Here is a 23626-nt window from a genome sequence, read left to right as displayed (position 1 = left end):
AGCCAACATAATTCTGGCCATCTGGTTGACCTTTGGAGCCAATGCTAACTCAATTGGTAGTGCTCCTTGCATCAGACTGCCCCAACCTCTGGTCCCCTGATCCTTTCTCTTTCCATTTGGAATGATCCTGTCTGTGACTCCATTTCCAACAGTTTTCTGTAAGCTCTTGCCTCTGAGACTGGGTGACGAGTGGCAATCTTTTGCTCTCATGGTCAATATATGCGAAGATGTTCTGAAGCTAGCGATAGTTGAATTTTCCCAAGTCAGATCACTATGAAATTGTTTTTGAACTGACTTACTCTCTGTAGCAGCTGTTTGTGATTTAGCTATTTCTGCTCTTACTCAATACCAATTAGTTATTCAATAGCATATAGCCTCGGTGCTTTTTAGAAAAACTTAATAAATTTATTAACATTTTATTTGTATACTGCCTCAGTTTCCTCCTGTATGTCTTTCTCTCTCTCCCTTCCCAGAGAGCTAGCCCATAAAACAAAGGATATTTTCTTTTTTCTCCTCAAGTCTTTTTACTAGTAGTAGCAGTAGTATTTATTTAGTATTTAACTTTTCCTCAGTTACATGTAAAAACAATTTTTAATTTTTGTTTTTAAAACTTTGAGTTCCAAATTCTCTCTTTTCCTCCCTCCCCTCATTGAGAAGGCAAGCAATTCCATATAGGTCATTATATGTGTAGTCATACAAAACACTTCCAAAATAGTCATGTTGTAAAAGAAAACATAAACCAAAAAAAAAACCCTCTAGAAAAATAAAGTGAAAAAAAACAAACATTCCTTCAATCTGTATTCAGACACCGTCAGTTCTTTCTCTAGGGATTTCATCCTAAATCCTTCAGAGTTGTCATGGATCGTTGTATCACTGAGAATAGCTAAGCCATTCACAGCTGATCATCCTACAATATTGCTGTTACTTTGTATCCAGTACCCAGTACATTTCACGTTGCATCAATTCATGTAAGTCTTTCTAGGTTTTTCTGAGGACATCTTGCTCATCATTTCTTATAGTACAATAATATTCTATCATAGTTACATACCATAGCTTATTCAGCCATTCCCCAATGGATGGGCATCCCCTCAATTTCTAATTCTTTACCCCCAGAAAAGAGCTGCTATAAATATTTTTGTACACATAGGTCCTTTTCCACAAAGGATATTTTTTTAAAGAAAAAGGTGAAGAAGAGGGGAAGAAATCCACAAAACCAATCAATTCATTGAAAAAGCCTGAAAATACACTCAATGTTTCATACCCATGAACCTCCCACATCTGCAAAGAAGCGGAAGAGGTGTCTTCTCCTATCTCCCCTTTGGGGACAAGTTTGTTCTTGATCATTTTGCAACATTCACTTTCAATTGTTCTGTGGTATTGGTTCTTTCCGTTTCCATTGTTGTAGTCATTGGGCATAGTGTTTTCCTCATGCTGTATTATTTCATGTAAGTCTTTCCATATCTCTCTGTATTCATTATATACATCATTTCTTACAGCACAGTCATATTCCATTACATTCATGTACCACAATTTCTTTAGCTATTCCCGGATCTATAAGCATTGACTTGGTTTCCAGTTCTTTGCTATCACAAAAAGTGCTGCTATAAATATTTTATTGTATATGGGGATTTTCTTCTTGTCACTTACCTCCTCCAGGTATAAACCTAGTAATGGAATCCTGGAATTGAAGGGTATAGATATTTTAATCACTATATTTGCATAATTTCAAATTGCTCTCCAAAATAGTTTTATTGATTCACATCCCCACCAGATAGGACAGCTAAGTGGTACAGTGGATAGAGCCCCAGACCTGGAATCAGGAAGACCTGAGTTCAAACGTGGCCTCAGACACTACCTATGTGACCCTGGGCAAGTCATTTAACCCTGTTTGCCTCAGTTTCCTCATCTGTAAAATGAGCTGGAGAAGGAAATGGCAAACCACTCCAGTATCTTTGCCAGGAAAATCCCAAATGGGATCACGATGAGTCAGAAATGACTGAACAACAGAAACAACAAATTCCTATCTTCCCAGAACCCTCCAATATTGACCATTCCCATCTTTGTCAATTTCCTGGGAATGAGTTGAAATTTCCAGGTATATTTGAATTGAATTTTTCTTATTATTTGGATCATACTTTCCTATGGCTGTTAATAAGTGGTAATTCTTTTTTCAAGAACCGTTTGTTCATATCTTCATCTGACCACTTATCTATTGAGGAAATCGCCTCAGCTCTTGATGACATACCATAACTTCATACACTTGACCTCATTGTGCTTCCTCTGGTTTTATCTCTCCTCTCACCATCAGGCTGCATGGCAGACTGCATATACGTGTGAAACGTGCAGGCTTCTCACCTTTGCATCAGATGAATTTGAAGAACTTAGCATAAATTGGGTACACAGGCTTACCTCCACAATTTGCAATTTGCAATCATTTCTACCATGTGAATTCAGTATTCTCAACCTTGGAATTACATACATATATAAGAGGTTGCCCCTCTAAGGCTCTCTACCCCTTTCATCTCTGCCCCACCCTCACCAATTTTTTTCCTGTATCAGTTGCATGCCAATATTTCAAGACTTTACTTAGTCAAACCAAGTATCAGATGTTTTTTCTTTAGGGAGACATCTTAGTTTGGGAAATCTATTTACTGGGAAGTGAACAGGCTTCTTCATCTCTTTAGCTGCTCCTATCCCAACATGGATGTCTTTTTCTCCAGGGTCAATCCCAACAATTCATCTTTATAAATGCCCTCTTCGAATGTTCTCAATATCCTCTGTCGGCGGCCGGACGGGATGTGCCCCACTTTGGCACCCCGTACTCCCCGACTACCGCCTATCACTCACCCTGCCCTCGGGTCTTCGGACGTCTCCGGCTCCTCTCGGGGGATGCGAGAGGAGAATCACCAGGCAGAACACCGGAGTCAACACACACACAGCTTTATTGCATGGCGTACCAGAAATCTCACACAAATCCCACTGACCCTCTCTGGGGAGCGCCTTATATTGGGTGTTTCGGGTTGGCTCCTCCCCAGTTCCTCCCCAAGGGTGGAGCTCCTCCAGTAAGAGCCGCCCCGGTACTGACGTGGTGGAAGCCACACGGGCACTGCCGCGTCAGCAGGTCCAGACTCTCTGGCGTCTCACTACCCTCTCGGGGGGCCCAGGCCCAGAGCGCCCCTAACAATCCTCATTGCTCAGTGCCTGACACATAGTAGGCTTTTAATAAATGTCTGTGGATTGGTTAACCAGTAGTCCTCTGAGTGCCTCTAGATTTCACCACTGTCCATCAGTGTGCTAAGGATTCAAGATTCAGGCTGCTCACATCAGCTTCCATACCCAGAATGGAAATGGTAATGCCACAGACAGCAGTTCGTAAGCCCACAACCATGACAATTTATCTTACGGCAACTGTTCTGACTGACTTATAAAGGAACACCTAAGAAAACTATCTAATGACAAGCTGAAAACAAAAGAAAAAATGCCCACTTTTCTTCAGTTCAACTTGGAATCCTAAGGCTTCCAAGATGGAGATAATGGACGAACCCCTCCTTGTAGCAACAGGCAGAATTCTCCGAGTCATGGGGGTGGGCGGTTCCCCCAAGAAGGCAAGCCCAGGTTTCAGGTACTTTGTGGATCTTCATCTACTAACAACAATTCGTGAGCTCTCATGGGTGAGCTTACTTTTAACAGTTAATCAAAAGATACAATTAGTTCAAAGCAAAGAAATGTATCAATGAAATATTTCAGCGGTAAACCTTAGGCACACTGTACCATAAACACACACGATGAGAGAGAAGGGTGGATGCCCATAGGAGACATCATGGCCAGGCACACGTTTGGGGGTGTAACTCACACCAGGATTTCTGATGTTTTGCAGTGGTTTTCTCACTGCTCCACCGCCCCGAGCCTTTTCTTCCCTGATTGCCCCTAGATTTTATGGCCCCATGGGCCCACTAGCTTGCTGGTTGTTCTGCTCCTATATTCAATCCAAGACTGGCTAGACTGCTACCTTTTTCTCATTAAGAGCATATATTCCTCCATGATCTTTTAGTTCAAAATTAGGAGGTTTTTTGTTGTTGTTATTTTGGGGGAGGGTAGGGCAATTGGGGTTAAGTGACTTGCCCATGGATTTGAACTCAGGTCCTCCTGACTCCAGGGCTGGCGCTCTACTCACTGCACCACCTAGCTGCCCCTGGTTTGCTTGTTTTTTTAATAGCTCTTTTTAGAACAGCAGCTACAATTCAGCAAAAGCCTTTCATAAAGGGAGAATGACACCTTCTCCTGTTCCCTTCAGAATCTTGGTCAACAGTCCTCTCCCCTCCAAGAGGCCATTATCCTCCCAGTCACCCTTTCTCCTTCCCCCACTCTCTGACACTGAGGCAGTCCTTCTCCTTCCCTATGTGGCCTTTAAACCCATCTCCTCGGGTCTTTTCCAACACATTGCAACCTCCATCATCCCCTCTTTCTCTCTTGAATCTTCAGCCTCTCCTGCCTCATGGCTCCTTCCTTACTGCTTTCAAACATACAAAGTCTCCGCCATCCTTAAAAACTCAGACCACTCACCACCCCATCTCCTCAAGCTATAGTCCTATAACTCTCCTCTCTTTCTCAGCCCGACTCCTTGAAAACATTCTCTGTCCTCCTTGCCTCCACTTGGTCTCCTCTCACCCCTCAGCTCCTCAAAATCTGGCCTCCAACCTTATCACTCAGCCAGACCTGTTGTCTCCAGAGTCAGCATAATGTCTTAATCGCCAGGGCTGATGGTCCTTTTCCCACTGCTCTTCCTTCCCGACCTCTGCTGCTGATCACACCCTCCTGCCTCCTCACTGGATCTGGTGACAGCGCTCTAGTCCTTATCTCACTGCTCCTTCCCAGCTTTCTTTGCCGCTTCCTCATCCACATTATGCCCCCCGATGGTGGGTGCTCCCCAAGGCTTTGACCTTCTCTTCTCTTTTAATGCTCTGTGGGTGACCTCATCAGCTCCCGTAGGTTTATATCTCTATGCTGATTACTTACCAGCCTATGTATCCAGCCCCAGTGTCCCCACTGAGTTTTGGTCCTGCATCACCAATTGCCTATAGGATATTTCAAACTGGATGTCCTAGAGACATCTCAAGGGCAGCTAGATCGTGAAGTGGATAGAGCGCCACATCTGGAGTCAGGAAAATCTGAGTTCAAATATGGCCTCAGATACTTCCTAGCTGTGTGACCCTGGGCAAATCACCTAACCCTGTTTGCCTCAGTTTACTCATCTATAAAATGAGCTGGAGAAGAAAATGGCAAACCACTCCAGTATCTCTACCAAGAAAACCCCCAATGGGGCCATGAAGAGTCAGACATGACTGAAAACAACTGAACAACCATAAAACATACTTGTTTTTTCTATAAGAGTATGTGCAATATGTTTAAGGACCAGGCCCTCATTGGCCAATACTCTCATCACACTGTTCTTCAGACATTGAGATCACAAAGTTGTAACCTTGTGTCGATCTGTTTCTGATACTCATTTACCTAGAATAAACCCAACAGAAATAGATGCAGAAGCACCATGTGTTCACAGCCACATGGCAGATGAGTAGAGGGATAAGTTAGCTGACAGGAAGCAGGCCATTGTCAGTTCTGAGGCTGCTACCTCTCTCCCCACTTGGAGTCTTAATGCAATTTTTCTTCCTTCTGCCTCAAAAACCTACCTGAGAGCAAATATTCTCTGTTTTGGCTCAATCTCAGCTTAGCAGCCAATGAAAAGCCTCTTCCTTATCACTAAGTAAACTGACAAGAAATATTCGGGACACCTACACATGCTTTAAATCAAGGAGAGAAAAGACCCCACCATCTCCTGTTTCCAGATGTGGGCTCACTAAGCCTCCACATGGATCAGCAGCAGGCAGGGAGCATATAGTGTACATTCTCAGTTCACTACTCCCCTTTACATATTTATTTGGCACATATGTATTGTGTATATATTTATATACAGACTTGATTTCTTCCCCTTAGAATGTAAGCTCTTATATTTGTCTCCCCAGTGCTTAGCACAGTGCCTGGCACATAGTAGGTGCTCATTCAAGTACTTGTTAAGAAATAGGAGGCGCAGGAGCCAGCTCATTAACAATGCTACAAATCAGGGCATGCCTTATTGTTTATTGATTATCTAGGCCTAAGAAAGGGATAGAGGAAATAACAATGGAGATTAATAAAGCATATAGTAATAATGCTGATGGAAAATTATTAATAATTACAGCCTTATTGTTCAATCATTTTCAGTTGTGTCTGACTCTTCACGACCCCACTTGGGGTTTTCTTGGCAAAGATGCCTGAGTGGCTTGCCATTTCCTTCTCTACTCATTATACAGATAAGGAAACTGAGGCAAATAGGATGAAGCGGCTCACTCAGGGTCACACAGCTAGGAAGTGTGTGGGGCCAGATTTGAACTCAGAAAGATGAGTCTTCCTGACTCCAGCCCCAGGGCTCTGTCCACTGTGCCACCTAGCTGCCCTTTAGGGATAACAAAGTGCTTTATAAAGTACTAGAAATGAACATGGGCTTTTTCAGAGTAGCCATAAAGATCACTCATATAAACCCAATAACGGGATCTCTAGGCCAAAGACCAATTCAAGCATGAATGACGCATTTAGGAAGGGAAAAGAAGCCAGAATAAAAATAATGTAATTGATTAAATAGCATTAACAATTAATAATAATATCTTATATTACTTTTACATGAAGCAGATTATACATGATACAGATGAATCATAATTTGCCATGTTGACAATGTAGGTTAAAATGAAAAGCATGTCCAGAGAGGCCATTACTGAACTTTCATCAGCATGCACTTAATTGATTGATACTTCGCCCCAGATGCCAAACTCTTTTAAGAACCGAAGTATTTTTCACTGAAGTCGGTAGCGCGGCCAGCTTCAATTCCATTTTTTGTTTTTGTTTTTGTAGTTTTGGAGGCATTTGGGGTTGAATGACTTGGCTAAGATCGCACAGCCAGTAAGCATCCAAGGCTGGATTTGATCACTGCTACCTAGCTGTCTGAGCCTATTTTTTAACTGAACTTCAGGTCACTGGGTTTGAGCCTTCACAGGATACCCCACTCTAGCTCATGGTAACCATTCCATATACCTCCACATTTTAATCTCTAAAGGCCAAGCTTACACCTGCTAACCCTCTATGTAAGGGTTACTCATCTACATATTGCCAAAATGCTTTGGATTTCCAGGATGCTCCCACACCTCAATTCTGGTTCCCTTTCATTCTCCCATCCAGATGAGTTGGGGTGGTGGAGGGAGGGAGAACAAAGGCAAAGTCAAGCCCAAAGGAGTGTTTTCTGCTTGCCTAGTCACATTCCTGGCTTTTCTATATGGTAATTCAGCCAACAAACTGGGAAAAGGCTTGGAGTTCACTCTTACAAATGTTTTTACAGTTTAAACAACATTTAGTAAATGCCCATGTGCCACCCACTGTATTAAACTCTGGGGGTATAAAAAGGCAAACGTTGTTCATAACATCTTTAGCTATAGACCCAAGAATGGAGTTTCTGGCTCAAACTTTGTCACTGTTTTTGAATTATTCCAAATTGTTTTCCCAAGGGGGCACAGACCAGCTGACGGATGAGCAGTAGAAAGAATTCAAAGAAATTCAGGAAGAGAAGAGGAGTTAGAATAAGAAGATGTACAATTATTTCCACCCTATAGATACAAGTCCTTTAGATGGTAGTAAATCTGAGATCAGAATTTCTGGCCAACATTGATACTTACCCTGAAAAAAAGGCGCTTCCACTTCTAATCCCACAGAAAGCACTTTGTGATCATCAAAAAGCAACATAAATCCTGGCCACTCTTATTGTCATTATGAAAAAGTGGGAAAACAACCAACTAGCAAGGTTGTGAACATCATGGATCCAAAGCCCTTTTCTGCTGTTCTATTCAATTGCCAGCAGCTAGGTGACACCACAGTGCATAGAGAACTGCTCCTAGAGTCGGTAAGATTCCCCTTCCTGAGTTCAAATCTGACCTCAGACACCTAAATAGCTGTGTGACCCTGCACAAGTCACTTCACCCTGTTTGCTTCAGTTTCCTCATCTGTGAAATGAGCTGGAGAAGAAAATGGCAAACCACTCCAACATCTTTGCCAAGAAAAGCCCAAATGGAGTCACGGAGACGAGAATCAACAACAAGTTTAACTGGTTCATGCACCAGGTAGCCTTGATTGACAATATGTTGGGGATTTTAGATTGTATCAAAACATAATGTATTTTTTAGAAGAATAATACAAGTCTGGAAGTCCAAATTCCCTTAGTTTGAATCCTTCAGTGGTTGGAAGAGACAAGCATCCCTAGGTTTGAAATCACAAAATCAGTTCCTTTGCTGAAGCTCAACAGTTTGGGGGGTGGGGGTGGGATGGAGGATGATTCTCTGGCTCAGAGATCCAGGATGGCAGGAGGTTAGGAGCCCCTTGATCCTCCTCTGCTATTTGTGGAGTCTCTACCGACCAACACCCTTCAACCTCCCCTCCCCCAGGCCCAAATAGCTGCAGGAAATGTGGCCCTCTCAACATCCGGTATCTTCTTCCCACAGCTGCAGAAGAAAGTGGCTCTCTGAGAAAGTCCTTAGCACTCAGAGCTAGGGGGAGGAACCTCAGAACACAAGACAAAGCACATCAGAGCTGAAGGGCCCTTCCAACACAAAGCAAAGATAGACTGTTGGAACTGAGAGAGGCTTTAGAATGCCAAAGCTGGGAGGTGCCTTAGAACAGGGAATGTCAGAGCTAGGTGGGGCCTTAGAACAGGGAATGTCAGGGCTGGGAGGGGCCTTAGAACAGGGAATGTCAGAGCTAGGTAGGGCCTTAGAACAGGGAATGTCAGGGCTGGGAGGGGCCTTAGAACAGGGAATGTCAGAGCTAGGTGGGGCCTTAGAACAGGGAATCTCAGTGCTGGGAGGGGCCTTAGAACAGGGGGTGCCAGGGCTGCAGTGGGCATGGGGGGAAAACCTTAGAACAGAAAATATCTGGGCTGAGAGGGCCCTTAGAATAGAGAGTGCCAGGGCTGGGGTGGTAGTGGGAGAAAACCTTAGACAATGTCAGAGCTGAGAGGGCCCTCAGAACACAAAACACAGAATGCTAGATCTTAGAGACCATCCAGTTCAGATTCCTCATTTACAGATAAGAAGATAGTGGCTCAGAGAGAGAGAGGCAGGGATCTGTCCCGGGACACAGAACCAGTCCCACAGGTCCAGGACTAGCCCCCAGGCCTTCTGCCTTCCAATTTGCACTTTTCCCCCACTGCATATTCTCTGACATCCTTTTCACCTGGGGTGGGGAAGGGAGCAGAGGGTGGCCTGAGCAATCTGGAGGCTACAGATCTGGGACCCCTTCCTAACCCCCCCCCCCAAACACTCCCACCTGTAAACTCTGTGTGCTCAAGGCCTAGGGAAGGATCTCCATCAGGACCGTCTCAACCCCATCTCCACGGAAAAGCAACAGACTGGGGACAGAGCCAGGGGATTTCGAATGCTCCTGGAGGCCTTCTGGGAGGAGGTGGCATTGACCTTGGTTTAGAAGAAGAGGAACTGTTGGGGGATGGGGAGAGGATTCAGGCAAGGGGAGGGGACTCCGGACCCCTGCCTAGCCCTCCTTCTGCCCGCCCACCTCTTCACTGCTTCCCCCCCTTCTCTCGCTACCCCCTCACCCCCATCCCGTCGTCGCTGGCTTGTCTTCTCTACTTCCCCATTTCTTCCAAAAGGATCTCTGCTAATGTGGAGGAGACCTGCAGTGCTGGAGCCTCCGAGGTTGGAATTCCTCAGTCCGAAATTCGCATCTCTGGGGGCCAAGTTCAAATCCGACCATTCGAAGCCCGGATTCCTCCTCCTCCCCACCCCCACGCCCGCCCCCCGGGGGCAGGCTAGCTGGCTGGTCAGGGTGGAGAGCTCTGGAAGGGCAAGCGGGCAGCCCCCAGGAAAGTAGGAGAGGAAAGGGGCGAGGGCCGGGCCTGGCCCCCCACCGTCCCCCTCCCCTAGCCCCTCCCGCTCCGCCTCTAAACTTAGCCGCGGTGACGCGCAGCTGCTGCTCCTTCTGGGGCTCGGGCTGCTGGGGAGGGGGGACTGGGGGGCCGGGGACGGTTGGGGGGAGGGGAAAGGAAGGGGAGGGGGAAAGCTCCGGCAGGCAACCGCCTATTTATAGCACCCCGAGCCCGAAATAGCGCCGGAGCCGAGCGGCCAGGATGACGCGGGAGCAGCCGGGGGCTGACTCACCGCGCCCCGCAGCCCAGCCGGCTGGGGGCAGTGGACGCGGCGCCCGCCCCGCTTATCCGGACCGTCCTCTGGGCTCCGGGAGGAGCGGGGGTGGAGGCTTTGTCCAGACCGACCTCCAGCGTTGGGAAGCTAGCCCCCCGCCCGCTGGTCCGTGGCTCCCCCCAACTCTGGCTTTGCAGCAGGACGGCCTGCGGTTAGACTCTGCCAGGGCGTGTTTCCACCTGCGGACTGCAGAACCTTAGGAAGCCTTCCCGGGGAGCCAGGGGAGAGCTGTGGCCCCGAAACAGCTCCCACCCGTCATGACACTCCTGCCACGAGCCGGACTGGCTCCCTCCCATGTTTGGAGACAGGGGGATTGACACTACGACCCCAGGATATGACTGTCGTCTCCATCGCGAGCTATTCCTCTAACTCCATCCCTCTAACCACTGCCCCTCCCGCCCCCATCTCCCCACATAGAATGGAAGCCCTTTGAGAGACAGGGTTCTCCTTTTCGTCTACCGCCTAGCACAGAGCCTGATCCCTATGGGAACTTAATCTATTCCTATTGCTTGACTAGGGTACAGCTGTAAGCGAGCTGCCTCGAGGCAGAGCCCCGAGCCTCGGTTTCCTCATCTGTAAAATGAGGTGGTTGGACTCCTGGGGCCTCTGAGGTCCCTTTCAGCGCTAGGTCTGTAATTGCGGATTCCTGCCAGGAGAGGGAGCAGTAGCTCCACAGATAATCCTTTTCTAGGCCAACGGATAAACCAGGACCCCATAAATGCCTTGTGCAAAATTCTCGGAGCGGCAGTCGACAACCAGGGGCATGGGGCTAAATTAACAGATAAATGCTTGCTGCTTTATTGGGTAAATTCTGGAAGGGAAAAAACCTATGTACAATTAAAAATAACCACAGCCATAATCCACAATGAGTCACCTCAAATTCATCTCTTCTAGACTTTGCACAGCTCCAAGAAGATCCAGGAGGACAGTCACCAGCATGGATGCAGGGGAGGCAGAGTGGCTCAGGGGAATGAGCCGGGGCTGGGGCTCCAGAGGAGCAAGGCTCTGAGTCCTGACTCTGCCACTTAGAAGCTGTGTGGCCACAGGCAAGTCATAGCCTCTCTGGGCTTCTAGAACCCAGGGACCCACGAAGCCCGAGCATCATAGTCAGCTCCTTCTGGAATTGGAGCCAGGAACAAGATCTACCTTCGATCTAAGTGACCGTGGGCAAATTCTTATGTTCTCCGAGCCCAGTCTCCTCACTTGTAAAATGAAGTTCTAACGCCTATATAGTGGGGTAGTAATGCCTGTCTCATAAGGTTGGTCTGGGGTTGGAGGGAGGTAATAGATGGAAAGCACTTTGCAAACGTTTAGCACACTACAGACACCTTCCTTGTTCTTATAGTTGCAACTTTGAGCCTTTGTGTGTCTGTTGGGAGAAGGCTCTGAGCATGACACCTCCTAACCTTCCCCCAAGAACCTTACTGACATCCAGTTGGGGTTTAATAAATGCTCAGTGCTTGATTGAATGGTTGGATCCCTCTCGCCTCTAGGAGGCGATACTGACTCCTCAGTTCAACATGCAATGCCCTTCACAATCTGACTCCAGCCTACATTCTCCAGACATCCTCTATCGCACCAAACTCTGCACCCCATTTCCAGCCTCTGTGCCTTTGCTCAGGCCATCTCCCCCCACCCCCGCCTGGAATGCCCTTTCCCCTCACCTCTACCTCTTAGAAACCTGAGTTTCCTTCAAGGCTCAGCTCACATGCTACTTTCTCCAGGGAGTCTTCCTGGATCTCAACGATCTGATCTCCTCAGACCTAACACTTTGTACTACTTCATAACCCTAATCATACTTTAATTACAGAGTTTTAGTTGTCCTTATCAATTTCTTATCTCTCTACTAGATTGTAAGCTCCATGTAGGCAGGCCCCCCCCCCTCCATTTTTATCTAAACTTTGTATCTTCTCCAGGACTGAACACACAGTGTCCAGTTGTGTTTGATGAGTGAATATGAGTGAATCTTGTTTAACTCTTTACTATACAGATAGGGAAACTGAGGCCCAGAAAGTAGAAAGGTCATATAACCAGCCACTGCCAGAGCCAAGATGAGGCCCTAGGCCCCATAACTTTTTTAGGAAAAGTTTTTTGGGAAGTGATCAGGGTTAAGTGACTTGCTCAGGATCACACAGCTCTAAGTGTCTCAGGTCAGATTTGAACTCAGGTCCTCCTGACTTCAGGGCTTGGTGCTCTATCCACCTGGCTGCCCCTCCAGAACTCTAGTGTGAATTCACTGAGACTTTACTCCATATCTGGTCCAGTGTCGGGGCTGAAGGCAGTACCAGAAGAAAGGACATCTGAGGAAAATGAGGAGGTCTCTTTTAGTTCTGTTCTTAAGTTCCCATAGGGGCCAGGCTCTGTGCTAGGCGCTGGACGAAAAGGAGAACCCCGTTGCTCAAAGAGCTTCCATACTATGTGGGGAGATGGGGGCTGGAGGGGCAGTGGTTTAGGGGATGCAGCTAGAGGAATAGCTCATGATGGAGGGGACAGTCATATCCCGAGGTCATAGGTGCTGGGTGATGTAAGAAGACTCCCTTTCCTTCTCTGGGGCTCTTCTGCTCCCTGCTCTAAACTGGGTCACACTTCACTGTCCATGCTCCACTTTCCCAATGCCATCTTGGAACAGACAGGGTCTGGGGAAGGGCTGGGTTCCTGAAGGCACAGGAAAAGGGGAGGGGGGAGAGAGAGGGAGGACAGAAGGGACTTCTTCAACCATGAGTCACCTGGAGCAAAAACTCCAGTGGGAACAAGCAGATGCCATGGCCACAGCTTATGTGTCATCCTGGAACTGTTTGATGTCATCACCACCACCTCCAAAGAAAAAGGACGTCATCCACCTCAGCTCCAATGACAAGTCTGAGCCCTGGCTCCTGAGTCCACTGCTGGGAGGACCAGGAAAAATAGGAAGGGGTCTGAAGCCTCAGCCCTGGGGAAATCTTCCCTGACTCATTGAGGGCCCTGATTTGGGTAGGTAGGGGGTGAACTAAATGACCTGTGATATTTCTTGCCATTTGGTAGTTGTACAATTCCAAGATGAAAATTGCCTCCCCCAACTCATTCAGATACAAGTAACAGCACCAATTTAAGGTTTACAAAGCACTTTACATATGCTATGTCACTCAATCCTCACAACTCTGTGAGGTTAAAAACTCCCAGTACCCCCATTTTATGGATGAGAAACTGAGACTCAGAAAGGACAAATGACTTGTCCAGGGTCACACAATTTGTGAAGAAGGGTCTATTTTATAGATGAGGAAACTGAGGTACAGAGAGGTTAAATAATTTGCCCAGGGCTTCATGCAACCAGTAAGTAAGCTTCTTGTAATGCATTCTTGCCTTCTGTCCACTATGATGTCTACACACTGACTCCACAAAGTGCAGCTATCTGCTCTCTGAATCTGCTTAATGCCAAGGGACAGCCCTAGATTCTGAATCAAAACCCAAGATTTAGAGAGGCAGAAACTTGGAACCTGCTCCTTAGCTCTCTCCCTGGATTATTTTGTGACTTTGAACGAGCTGCTTTCCACCCCGCCTCTCCCACCCCAACTCTTAGTGGAGAAGTGGTGGACTAAGGGTGCAGAATGAGGCATGCAGAGTCAGATATGACCAATTAGTTGATTTGTTTTGCTTAACAGTATGTATACAACAAAAGCAGTGATCAGAGGAAAATTTGTATCTCTAAATCTTCACCTCAATAAAATAAAGAACAAATTAATGAATTAAGTATACAATAAAAAAACTAGAAAAATAGCAAATCAAACCCCCCAATTAAACACTAAATTGGAAATCCTAAAAATTAAAGGTGAAATTAATTTGAGAGTAAAAAACCATTGAATTAATAAATAAAATTGGGAGTTATTTTTATGAAAAAAGAGTATTATGTCTTATTATGGTGAACGGAGGGGGCCACGACAGTGATGCAAAAGGGGGACCATCAATAAAACATTTGTCTAGTTTTTAAAATACATTTTTGTTGCTCTTCTGTTTTCATATCACCCACATTTCCCAAAGTATCCCTCCTCCTCCCAGGGAGCCATCTCTTATTAAAATTAAATCCCTTATTAAATAATTATTTTCAGAAAATGGAAAAAACACAGTTCAGCAAAATCAACCAACATGTCAAAAAAGTCTGACATTATATGGATCATTCCATACCTGAAGATCCCCATCTTCGTGAAGAATGGGGGAGAGGAGGAAGGTGTCTTCTCATCTCTCTTCTTTGAATGTTGTTGGTGTTTGGTCTTTGTGACCCCATTTGGGGTTTTCTCAGCAGAGGTACTAGAGTGGTTTGCCATTTCTTTCTCCGGCTCATTTTACAGATGACGAAACTGAGGCAAACAGGGTGAAGTGACTCACCCAGGGTCACACAATTAGTAAAAGTCTGAGGCCAGATTTGAACTCAGTAAAATGAGGCTTCCTGACTCCAGGCCAAGTGGGCTTATCCAGTTTGCCACCTAGCTGCCCACCTTCTCTTAATAAGCTTGGTTATTAAAATGTCCCAGCATTGAGTTTCAATGGTTGATTTCTGTTGTCCTTCCCATTTACGTTGTAGTAGTAGTCAGTACATACATTGTTCCCCCAGTTCTGCTAACTTCTTTTTGCATCAGTTCATAGAAGTCTTCTCATGTTTCTCCATATTTGTTCCCTTTGCTGTTTTTACAGCACAATAATATTCCAATACATTATGTACCATACTTTCTTTGGCCATTTCCAGATCAGTGGACATTGTTTCTAATTCTTTGCTATTACAAAAAGTGCTGCTATAAATATTTTGGGGGTATTGTTCCTTTTTTTTTCTCATTGACTTCCTTAGGAATGGATACCCACCAATGAGATTACCCACCACTTACACTGCATAGATTTTGTATGTACATAGTTATCTGCATGTTGCCTCTCCCACTAGACTGTAAGCTCCTTGAGGGCAAGGCCTGTTTTTTACTTTCCCTGTACCCCCATGGTTTAGCATGGTACCCAACACAGAGTAAGTACTTACTGCTTACTGACTGAATGACTGACTGAGAGGGGGATCTCTGGTTAAAGAGTATGGATATTTTAATCTCTCTCTTCATATAATTTCAAATTACTTTCTAAGGCAGTTGGAGCAATTTACAGCTCCACCAACCATGCATCAGTGTGCCTGCCCTTCCACAGCCCCTCTAACACACAGATGGCTGGCTGGTGCGATGGCGAGACAACTGAGTGTGGAGCCAGGAAGACCTGAGTTCAAATGTTACTTCAGACACTTACTATGGGTCTGCCTCAGTTTCCTCATCTGTAAAATGGGAATGATAAAAGCACCTACTTCCCAGGGTTGTTGTAAGGATCAAATGAGATAAGAATTATAAAGGGCTTCCCATAGTACCTGGCACATAGTAAGTGCTATGCAAGTATTAGCAGTTATTTTTATTGTTTATTATTATTATGGATAATTCCTATTATCTTTATCAATTTGCTGAATATAAGGTGAAAGCTCAGAATATATACATGTATGTATATATGTACATATGTATATGCACACACAGTATACATGTTGTTGTTCAGTCTTTTCAGTCACATCTCACTCTCCATGACCCTATTTGGGGTTCTCTTTTTTTTGTTTTGTTTTTTGGAGGGGAGAAGGCAGGGCAATTGGGGTTAAGTGACTTGCCCAAGGTCACACAGCTAGTACATGTGTCAAGTGTCTAAGGCTAGATTTGAACTCAGGTCCTCCTGACTTCAGGGCTGGTGCTGTACTCACTATGCCACCTCACTGCCCCTATTTGGGGTTGTCTTGGCAAAGATATTAGAGCGATTTGCCATATCCTTCTCCAGCTCATTTTACAGATGAGGAAACTGAGGCAAATAAGGTGAAGTGACTTGTCCAGGGTCACACAGCTAGTGAGTGTCTGAGGCTAAATTTGAACTTAGGCCTTCCTGACTCCAGGCCCAGCATTCTATCCACTGTGCCACCTAGTTGCATTGATAGATAGATAGATAGATAGATAGATAGATAGATAGATAGATAGACATATACATATTGCCTATATAGATACATACGTGTACACACGTATATTTAAAACAAAGAACATCTACATATATACACGTGTTCTGGGGTTTTCATGTGTCTGTATATGTGTATGTACACACACACATATATGCATATATATATATACATATATATATATATATATATATATACACACACACACATCACTGTATACGTGATAATTTGCCTTCTTTCTTGGGACCTCAGTTTACCCACCTTGAAAATAAAGAGACTGTTTTGGGGTTGGGTTTTTTTTTTGGTTCTGTTTCCTCTTTCTCATGGTTTATTCCATTGGTCGTGGTTCTTCTTCACAGCTTGACTAGTGTGTTAGACATAGAGGGTGTATCGGATTCCATGCCGTCTTGGGGAGTGGGGTGCAGAGGGTGGGGGGAAGGACCTGGAACTCAAGGTTATGTGGAGCCGAGTGTTGTAAACTAAAAATAGAGACTCGCAAAAAAAAAAGAAATAAAAACTCCAAACATATTGAAGAGCTGTCATATGAAAGAAAAAAAAAGAAAGAAAGAAAATAAGGAGACTGAACTAATTGATCTCTCATCACCCTTGCATCTTTGAAACTGATTCTGGAATGACGTGCCTAAGGCCAGGGACAATGTCATTTCTGATCATTTAGGCCCCTAATGAATGGTAACTGATCAATTATCTGTATCCCCAGTGACTTGTACATAAAAGATGCTTGATAAATGTTTGTTGATTGTACAGATTCCACTCCAGGAGTCTGAGAATCTCCCTTGGGTCCCTCAAGAATCCTACTCTAGTCTGAAGCAAGTAAACTGAGTCACTCTGTGTTGTGTTTAACATTCAGATCTACTACAAATTCACATGTATTAATTATGTATGTTCCTAGAAGACTTGTCAGCCAACATGGATATCCCCTTACTGGTCAAGAATTATAATTTTCAGGGGAAAAAAATGGGGTTTGTAGACTCTCCAAAAGGGAGACCAGAGAATCCTATGTCAAAAGAAAACTTGCATTAAATCAAGGGTCCTAAAGAACTGGGGGACAGATTTCAGGAGAGGGTGGTCTGTGAACTTGAATAGGGGGAAAATAATATCTGTATTTTCTCTAACCTCTAACTGAAATTGAATATTTGCTTCCATTAGGAATGCAGACAACAACTGCAGCTAGGTGGCACATAGAACACTGGCCCTGGGATCAGGAAAACTTGGGTTTAAATCCAACCTCAGACACTTTCTAGCTGTATGACCCTGGGCAAGTCACTTAACCCCAATTGCCTCCAAAAAAAAAAAGGAATGTAGGCTATAAACCATAGTTGAATTAGGCTTTACCAGACTGCCCAAGGGGTCTATGCCACCAAAAAGGTTTTGTGCATTAAATGATAATTCAAGTTATCTAGTAGAAAGAAGAAGCAAGTCTGTCATATATTTGTGGCACTAAATCTTGGCAAATTAGCCCCAGGGGCTCCAGAATGATCTGAAGGTATTGCAAATCACATATTCAAACAATTGCAAATGTATGAGAAAAAGAGGCCTCTTACTAGAACATTCTAGTGCAGGATGGTCCAAAATGCAGTCGCATGTGGCCTGCAGTGTGATTTATGCGGCCCACCTACAAGCATAGAAATTTACATAAATGCTTCAGTAAATGAAGCTGAGCTACTGCAGAGCTCTCACTAAAATGGCAAATCAAAATATATTGTCTGTTGTTTCAATAAAAACCTAAGGTTGGCCAGCCCTGTTCTAGTGTATTCTAGTCAACTGACTGACATGTGGGCCATTAATCTTGTGATAGCAAGCTAGCAGTCTAAGTTAGCGGTCAGGTTTTTTAATTGAATCTCCTTTATCAGTCTGAGACTTGAATATTGATCTTCCTCAAATTCCTCACCAGGGCCAGAAGGTGATGTTGGGTTCCTGAAAGCAAAGCCAACAGACCTTTATCTCTAATGGAATTTACCATGCTGGAAAGGATCCAAGAATGGGTCCAGGGATGAACATTGTTTGTCAGGCAAGGACCACATGAGCAAAATTCTAAGAGGAGCCTCACCTGGTTGGCTGCAGGTGGATGGACAGTTTAGCAGAAGACTTTCTTCACCACCATCTGCCAAATCCAAAAGGGAATACAGTTATCTTTGGTGGAGGCCAAAGCACCCCCTTTGATGGTACAATGATGACCATATCTCCGATATGCGGACGTGGGATTCTGAGCACATTAACATTTTACAATTCTGAGACTGCACTACCACTCTATGACTCTCTAAGGCTTCAGAGGCCCTTGTTACCTGTGAAATAAAATTCAATTTCTTCTCTTATTCAAGGCCTTTCACAATCTGATGGCCACCCTTCATTTCTAGTCTTACCTTATATTATCCCCACCAACACTTTATATCCTAATTCAACTGGGTGGCTCCCTCTGGACCCTGGTCTTCACTCTTTCTTTCTCTTGTTGATTTCCTAAGCTATTCACTAAAGCCCATCTCAAGTGCTACCTTCTCCAATCAGCTTTCATCACCCCCCATCAGGAAAGATTAAAAACCTAGGGTCCACAGTGGATTGAGCCCTGAAACTGGAGTCGGAAAAATCTGAGTTCACATCCAGCCTCAGGCACTTACTGGCTGAGTGACCATGTACCCAATTACTTGACCTCTATTTGCTTCAGTTTTCTCATCTGTAATAATAGTCCCTACCTCCCAGTGGGCTGCTGGGTGGCACAGGGGATAGAATGCTGGGTGAGGCGTCAGGAAGGGTCACCTTCCTGAGTTCAAATCTGGCCTTAGACACTTACTAGCTAATGACCCTGGGCAAGTTATTTAACCTTGTTTGCCTTAGTTTCCTCATTTGGAAAATGAGCTAGAGAAGGAAATGGCAAATCATTCCAGTATTTCTGCCAAGAAAACCCCAAATGGAGTCATGAAGAACAACCTCCCAGGGTTCTCTTATGAGAATCAAATGAGATAATAATTGTAAAGCATTTAGCACAATGCCTGGCACATAGTAGGTACTATATAAATGCTAGTTATTATGTAGCTATTCTCTATTGCTATTATCATCTAATAAAAGTGACCTCTGCTGGTTTTATGTCCCTGCTAGACTGGGAACTAGGACAGCAGAGAATGGGTCTTACCCAACTTTGTATCTCCCTCAATGACAAAAAGCACAGTGCTTTTCATTCAGCAGTTTAATAGATGTTCATTGGCTGAATGAATGAGATTTTTGTATTTCTCAGTTCCAAGCCTCTGATTCTATCACACAGTGATTCTGTGAGCTTAAGACCTGAACACTCTCTGAGTCTAAGATTCTATGCTAGGGAATGGCCAGAGGATGGTGGCCAGGAAAGTGAAGGAGAGTGAAGGGCATTGAAGCCATATCACAGGAGCCTGGGTTGAAAGAACTGGGATTACTTAGCATGGAGAAGATTGGAGAAGGGGGTGGTGAAAGGTTGAAATTAGCCTTGTTCTATTTGAAACCGAAACCACAAGCAAGTTGGGGGATGGGGATTCTGACAGGCAGATGTAGGCAAAACTTTCTAACAAAGTGGAAAGGGATCCCTTGGACAGTAGGGGTTCCCTCTTCCTTTTTTTTTTTTTTTTTTGAGGCAATCAGGGTTAAGCCACTTGTCCAGAGTCATACAGCTATTAAGTGTCTGAGGCCAACTTTGAACTCAGGTTCTCCTGACTCCAGGACCAGTGCGCTATACATTGCGCCACCTAGCTGCCCTAATTCCTGCTTCTTTAAGAATTTCAAGAGGCTGGATGACCATTTGAGGCCAACCTTATAATGTGGATTCTTTCAATGCATAGTTAATGCATGAGGTCACTTCCAGCTCCCAAACTGTTCTTCAATTGTTTTGAGCCTGAAATTCTATGATTGTGTACTTCCCGAGAGTCTAAGTCTGAGATTTTAACATTCTGTGAATCTGAGATTCTAAACCTATGAGTCTAAATTTTTTTTTAACTTTTTTTTTTAACTTCTAGGACTAGAAGATTCTAACAGTCTTTGATTCTGAATCTGAGATTCTGACAGGTCATGTAATTCCTCAGGCCTCTGATCCCATGAGTCCAGGATTGGAGAATTCTCTGATTCTGAGTCAGAGTCCAGGATCCTATGATTTGATGAGTTTGGAGACTCAAACATCTCTAATTCTCTGAGCCTGATTCTAGCATTTTAGAATTCTGTGCTTCTCAGTAGTTTGGGGTACAGGCTTCAAACCTGTAGCTGTCTAGCTACACAGTAATTTGGTTCCACCTTTCCAGGGCTCTTAGATGGTAGAATTGTTTAAGCCTATGGATCTAAAATTTTTAACCAAAGATTCTAACATTCTGTGATTCTGTGTCTAAAATTCTAGGATTCTTTGAGTCTGAGTCTCTTAATGGGGCATGATTCTTTGGGGCTAAGATTTTATCATTCTCTGTTTCTGAGTCTGATACTAACATTCTTTGATTCCGGGAGTCTGAGTCCAGAATTCTTGGGTTCTGTGAGTTTAAGATTCTAATATTCTTTGGTTGTGAGTCTGAGATTCTAAGATTCCACGAATTTCAGATTCATCGTGACCTTCTATGATTCTGGGAGGCTGAGCCTGATTCCAACACTGTATAATTCTGTGCCTCGGAGATTCTAGAATTCTGCGAGTTTACTAGGCTGACAGTATTCGAATGATACAATTTAAGACAGTTCTCACTTCTAAAATTCTTCCTCTCCAGATCCGCTATAGCAAGGGGGCCCCAAGCACCTCCCCCTCAGACCCGAGCCAAGCTTCTGCCTGCGATCCCATGAGGGTCCACGAGGGGGTGGTGCGACCAAGCCCCAAACTCGGCCCCCGACCCACGTAGAAGCTTTCTCAGAGCCCTGGAATATTCCGCGGACAACAGCCTCCCGGCGCCCGGCGACCGGCCCACGAGGGTTCCACTTCCCGGTGTCCTGGCCCTGGCTTCACTCAGGGTCTTCCTCCTGGCTCCCGGCCCTGGCTCCACTTCCTGACGCCCTGACCTTGACTCCACTCAGGGTCCACTTCCCGACGCCCTGACCTTGACTCCACTCAGGGTCCACTTCCCGACGCCCTGACCTTGACTCCACGCAGGGTCCACTTCCCGACGCCCTGACCTTGACTCCACGCAGGGTTCGACCTTGGCTCCAAGTGGGGTCCGCGTCCCGGCGTGCCGGCCCTGGCTCACCGGGGTCCTCCTCCCAGCCCTCTGGTCCTGACTCCACGCGGGGTCCTCGGGGGCCCCAGGACCCGACACCTGACTTCGCCAGCTCTTCAGTGCTGTGGCTCCGGGTGATAGAGGGTCGGGGGCGCGTGTCCCTCGCATCCTGCAGCCTGGCTCCCTGCGCGCGTTCTCGAAGCCCGCGGGACCACGCACGAGCGCGCGCCCCGGCACGGAGTGAGGCGCGATCCATTTTTACCCCGGGCGGCGCCTAAAAATAACATCCCCGCTCGGAGCAGCGCCTGAAATAGCCGCCGCCAGATATGGCAAAGCGACTCAGCGCTTCCGGGGAGCGGAAGGGGAGGAGGGGGGAGCGCCCCGGAGGCCTCAGCCTGAGCCTCCCGGCGCTGCTCACGACACCCTCCCCCGCCCAGGACCGCAACCCCCCGCGCCCCACCTCTCCATCCCCCATCCTTCAATCTCTGGCTCCCCAACCCTTCTTCACACAGTGCCTCCTTCTCCATTCTGGCTCTCCCCATCCCTCATCCCTCTCTATTCCATCCTGAATCTCTCCATCCCCAAATCCTCTCTCCATCCCCGTCCTCCTGTCTCTCTCGTTTGTCTTTTCACCCCCATTATCTAACTCTCTAGCCTATCTCCCTATCCCTCCATCCCACATTCTTCCATCTTTCCCTTCATTTCCCATTTTCTCTGCCATCCCCATCTCTCCCCCAATCCTTATCTTTCTGTCCTATTCATCCCTCCATTTCTATCCTGAACTTCTTTGCCCCATTTTTCTTCCCCTGAATCTCTTTTATTTCCACTGTATCCTTTTTCGCATCTGTATCTTCCCAGTGCCATATCCCTGTCTCTCTAGTCTACTTACCCCAAATTTTTATCCCTCCATCTCTCCATTCCGTACAGAGAGAAATTGTGTCAAAAGATACTGGAGTCAGAAGACACTGAGTATATCTCAGTCCTTCCAATTACTACCTGGATGACCTTGGATAAATCATTTAACTTCTCTGGCCCTCAGTTTCCAATGAGGGCATTGGACTAGCTGATCACTCTGGGGTACAGATGTCTAAGCCCTGTGCCCAGAGAGGGGGTAAGGGAGGGAGAGGAGCTCACGCTCCCCCAATCCCAAGAATACTCTGAGAACCTTCCAGGACTCCAGGGAGGCGTTCACCCTGGGAGTTCAGGAAGGATAGGTCACTTCATTGGGGTGCAGTTGAGAGGGCTCCCTGGAGAAGTCTTAAGAGGCCCATCAAGACCTCTGTAGAAGGACAAGGGATGGGAAGACATTTCAGACTAAACCTGGTATGTAGAGGTGTGGGCAGGATACCAGCCTGGAAGAGCAGAGGACATGGATGGGGGAAATCAAGGCTCAATCGGAGATCAGCAGCAGGGTTCAGACCAAATCTTGAGGGCTCAGTCTGGGGCTGGGAGTCATAGTCCAAGATCTAATTTTAGGACTTAATCTGGGGTCAAAGTCAAGACACAGTCTGGCGCCATGGGAAAGGCTCAGTCCAAAGCTGAAGTCAATGCTTGGGATGCTGGCTAGCCAAGGTCCAGATTCAGTCTGAAGCCAGGGTCAGGACTCGATCTAAGGCCAGATTCAAGGCTTCATCTGCAGCCAGGGTTAAGTCTGAGCCCCGTGCTCTGGGTTGTTTCTGGAGGTGGGTCTCAGACAGGAGCAGGCAGACATTCTCTAGATCTCCAGCACCTAGCCCAGGGCCAGGGATGAAGCAGGCACTTAATAAGGTAAATGCTTATTAAATTGAATCAGAGTTCCTTCCACAGCTTGGCTCAGGGTATAATCCAGGGCCTATGCAATCAAGGCTTCATGTGGGGCTGAAGCTAGGGCTCAGTCTAGGGTCAGGGCTAAGGCTCGGCCTGGGGTCAAGATCAAAGGCCAGTCACGGCCCAGATTCAAGACTTTGTCTAGGCCCTGAGTTTTGGTTGGGTGCTGGGGTCAGGTCAAACTCTGGAGCTAGTCTAGGCTTGTTCCAGGGCTGGGTTTAGAGTTTAGTCTTGAACCAGGGTCAAAGCTCAGGTGGAGGCCAGGCTCAGAACTCAGTTTAGGACTGAGATAAGGGCTTAGTGTAGGACCAGGGTGAAGGCTCAGTCTAGGGGTGGTTAGAAGCAAAGCTATAACCAGGGTAGACAGGGTGACTGGAGCTTTG

This window comes from Trichosurus vulpecula, chromosome 2, assembly GCF_011100635.1.
Source record: "Trichosurus vulpecula isolate mTriVul1 chromosome 2, mTriVul1.pri, whole genome shotgun sequence".
NCBI lineage: Eukaryota > Metazoa > Chordata > Mammalia > Diprotodontia > Phalangeridae > Trichosurus > Trichosurus vulpecula.
This window is presented reverse-complemented; position numbering follows the sequence as displayed.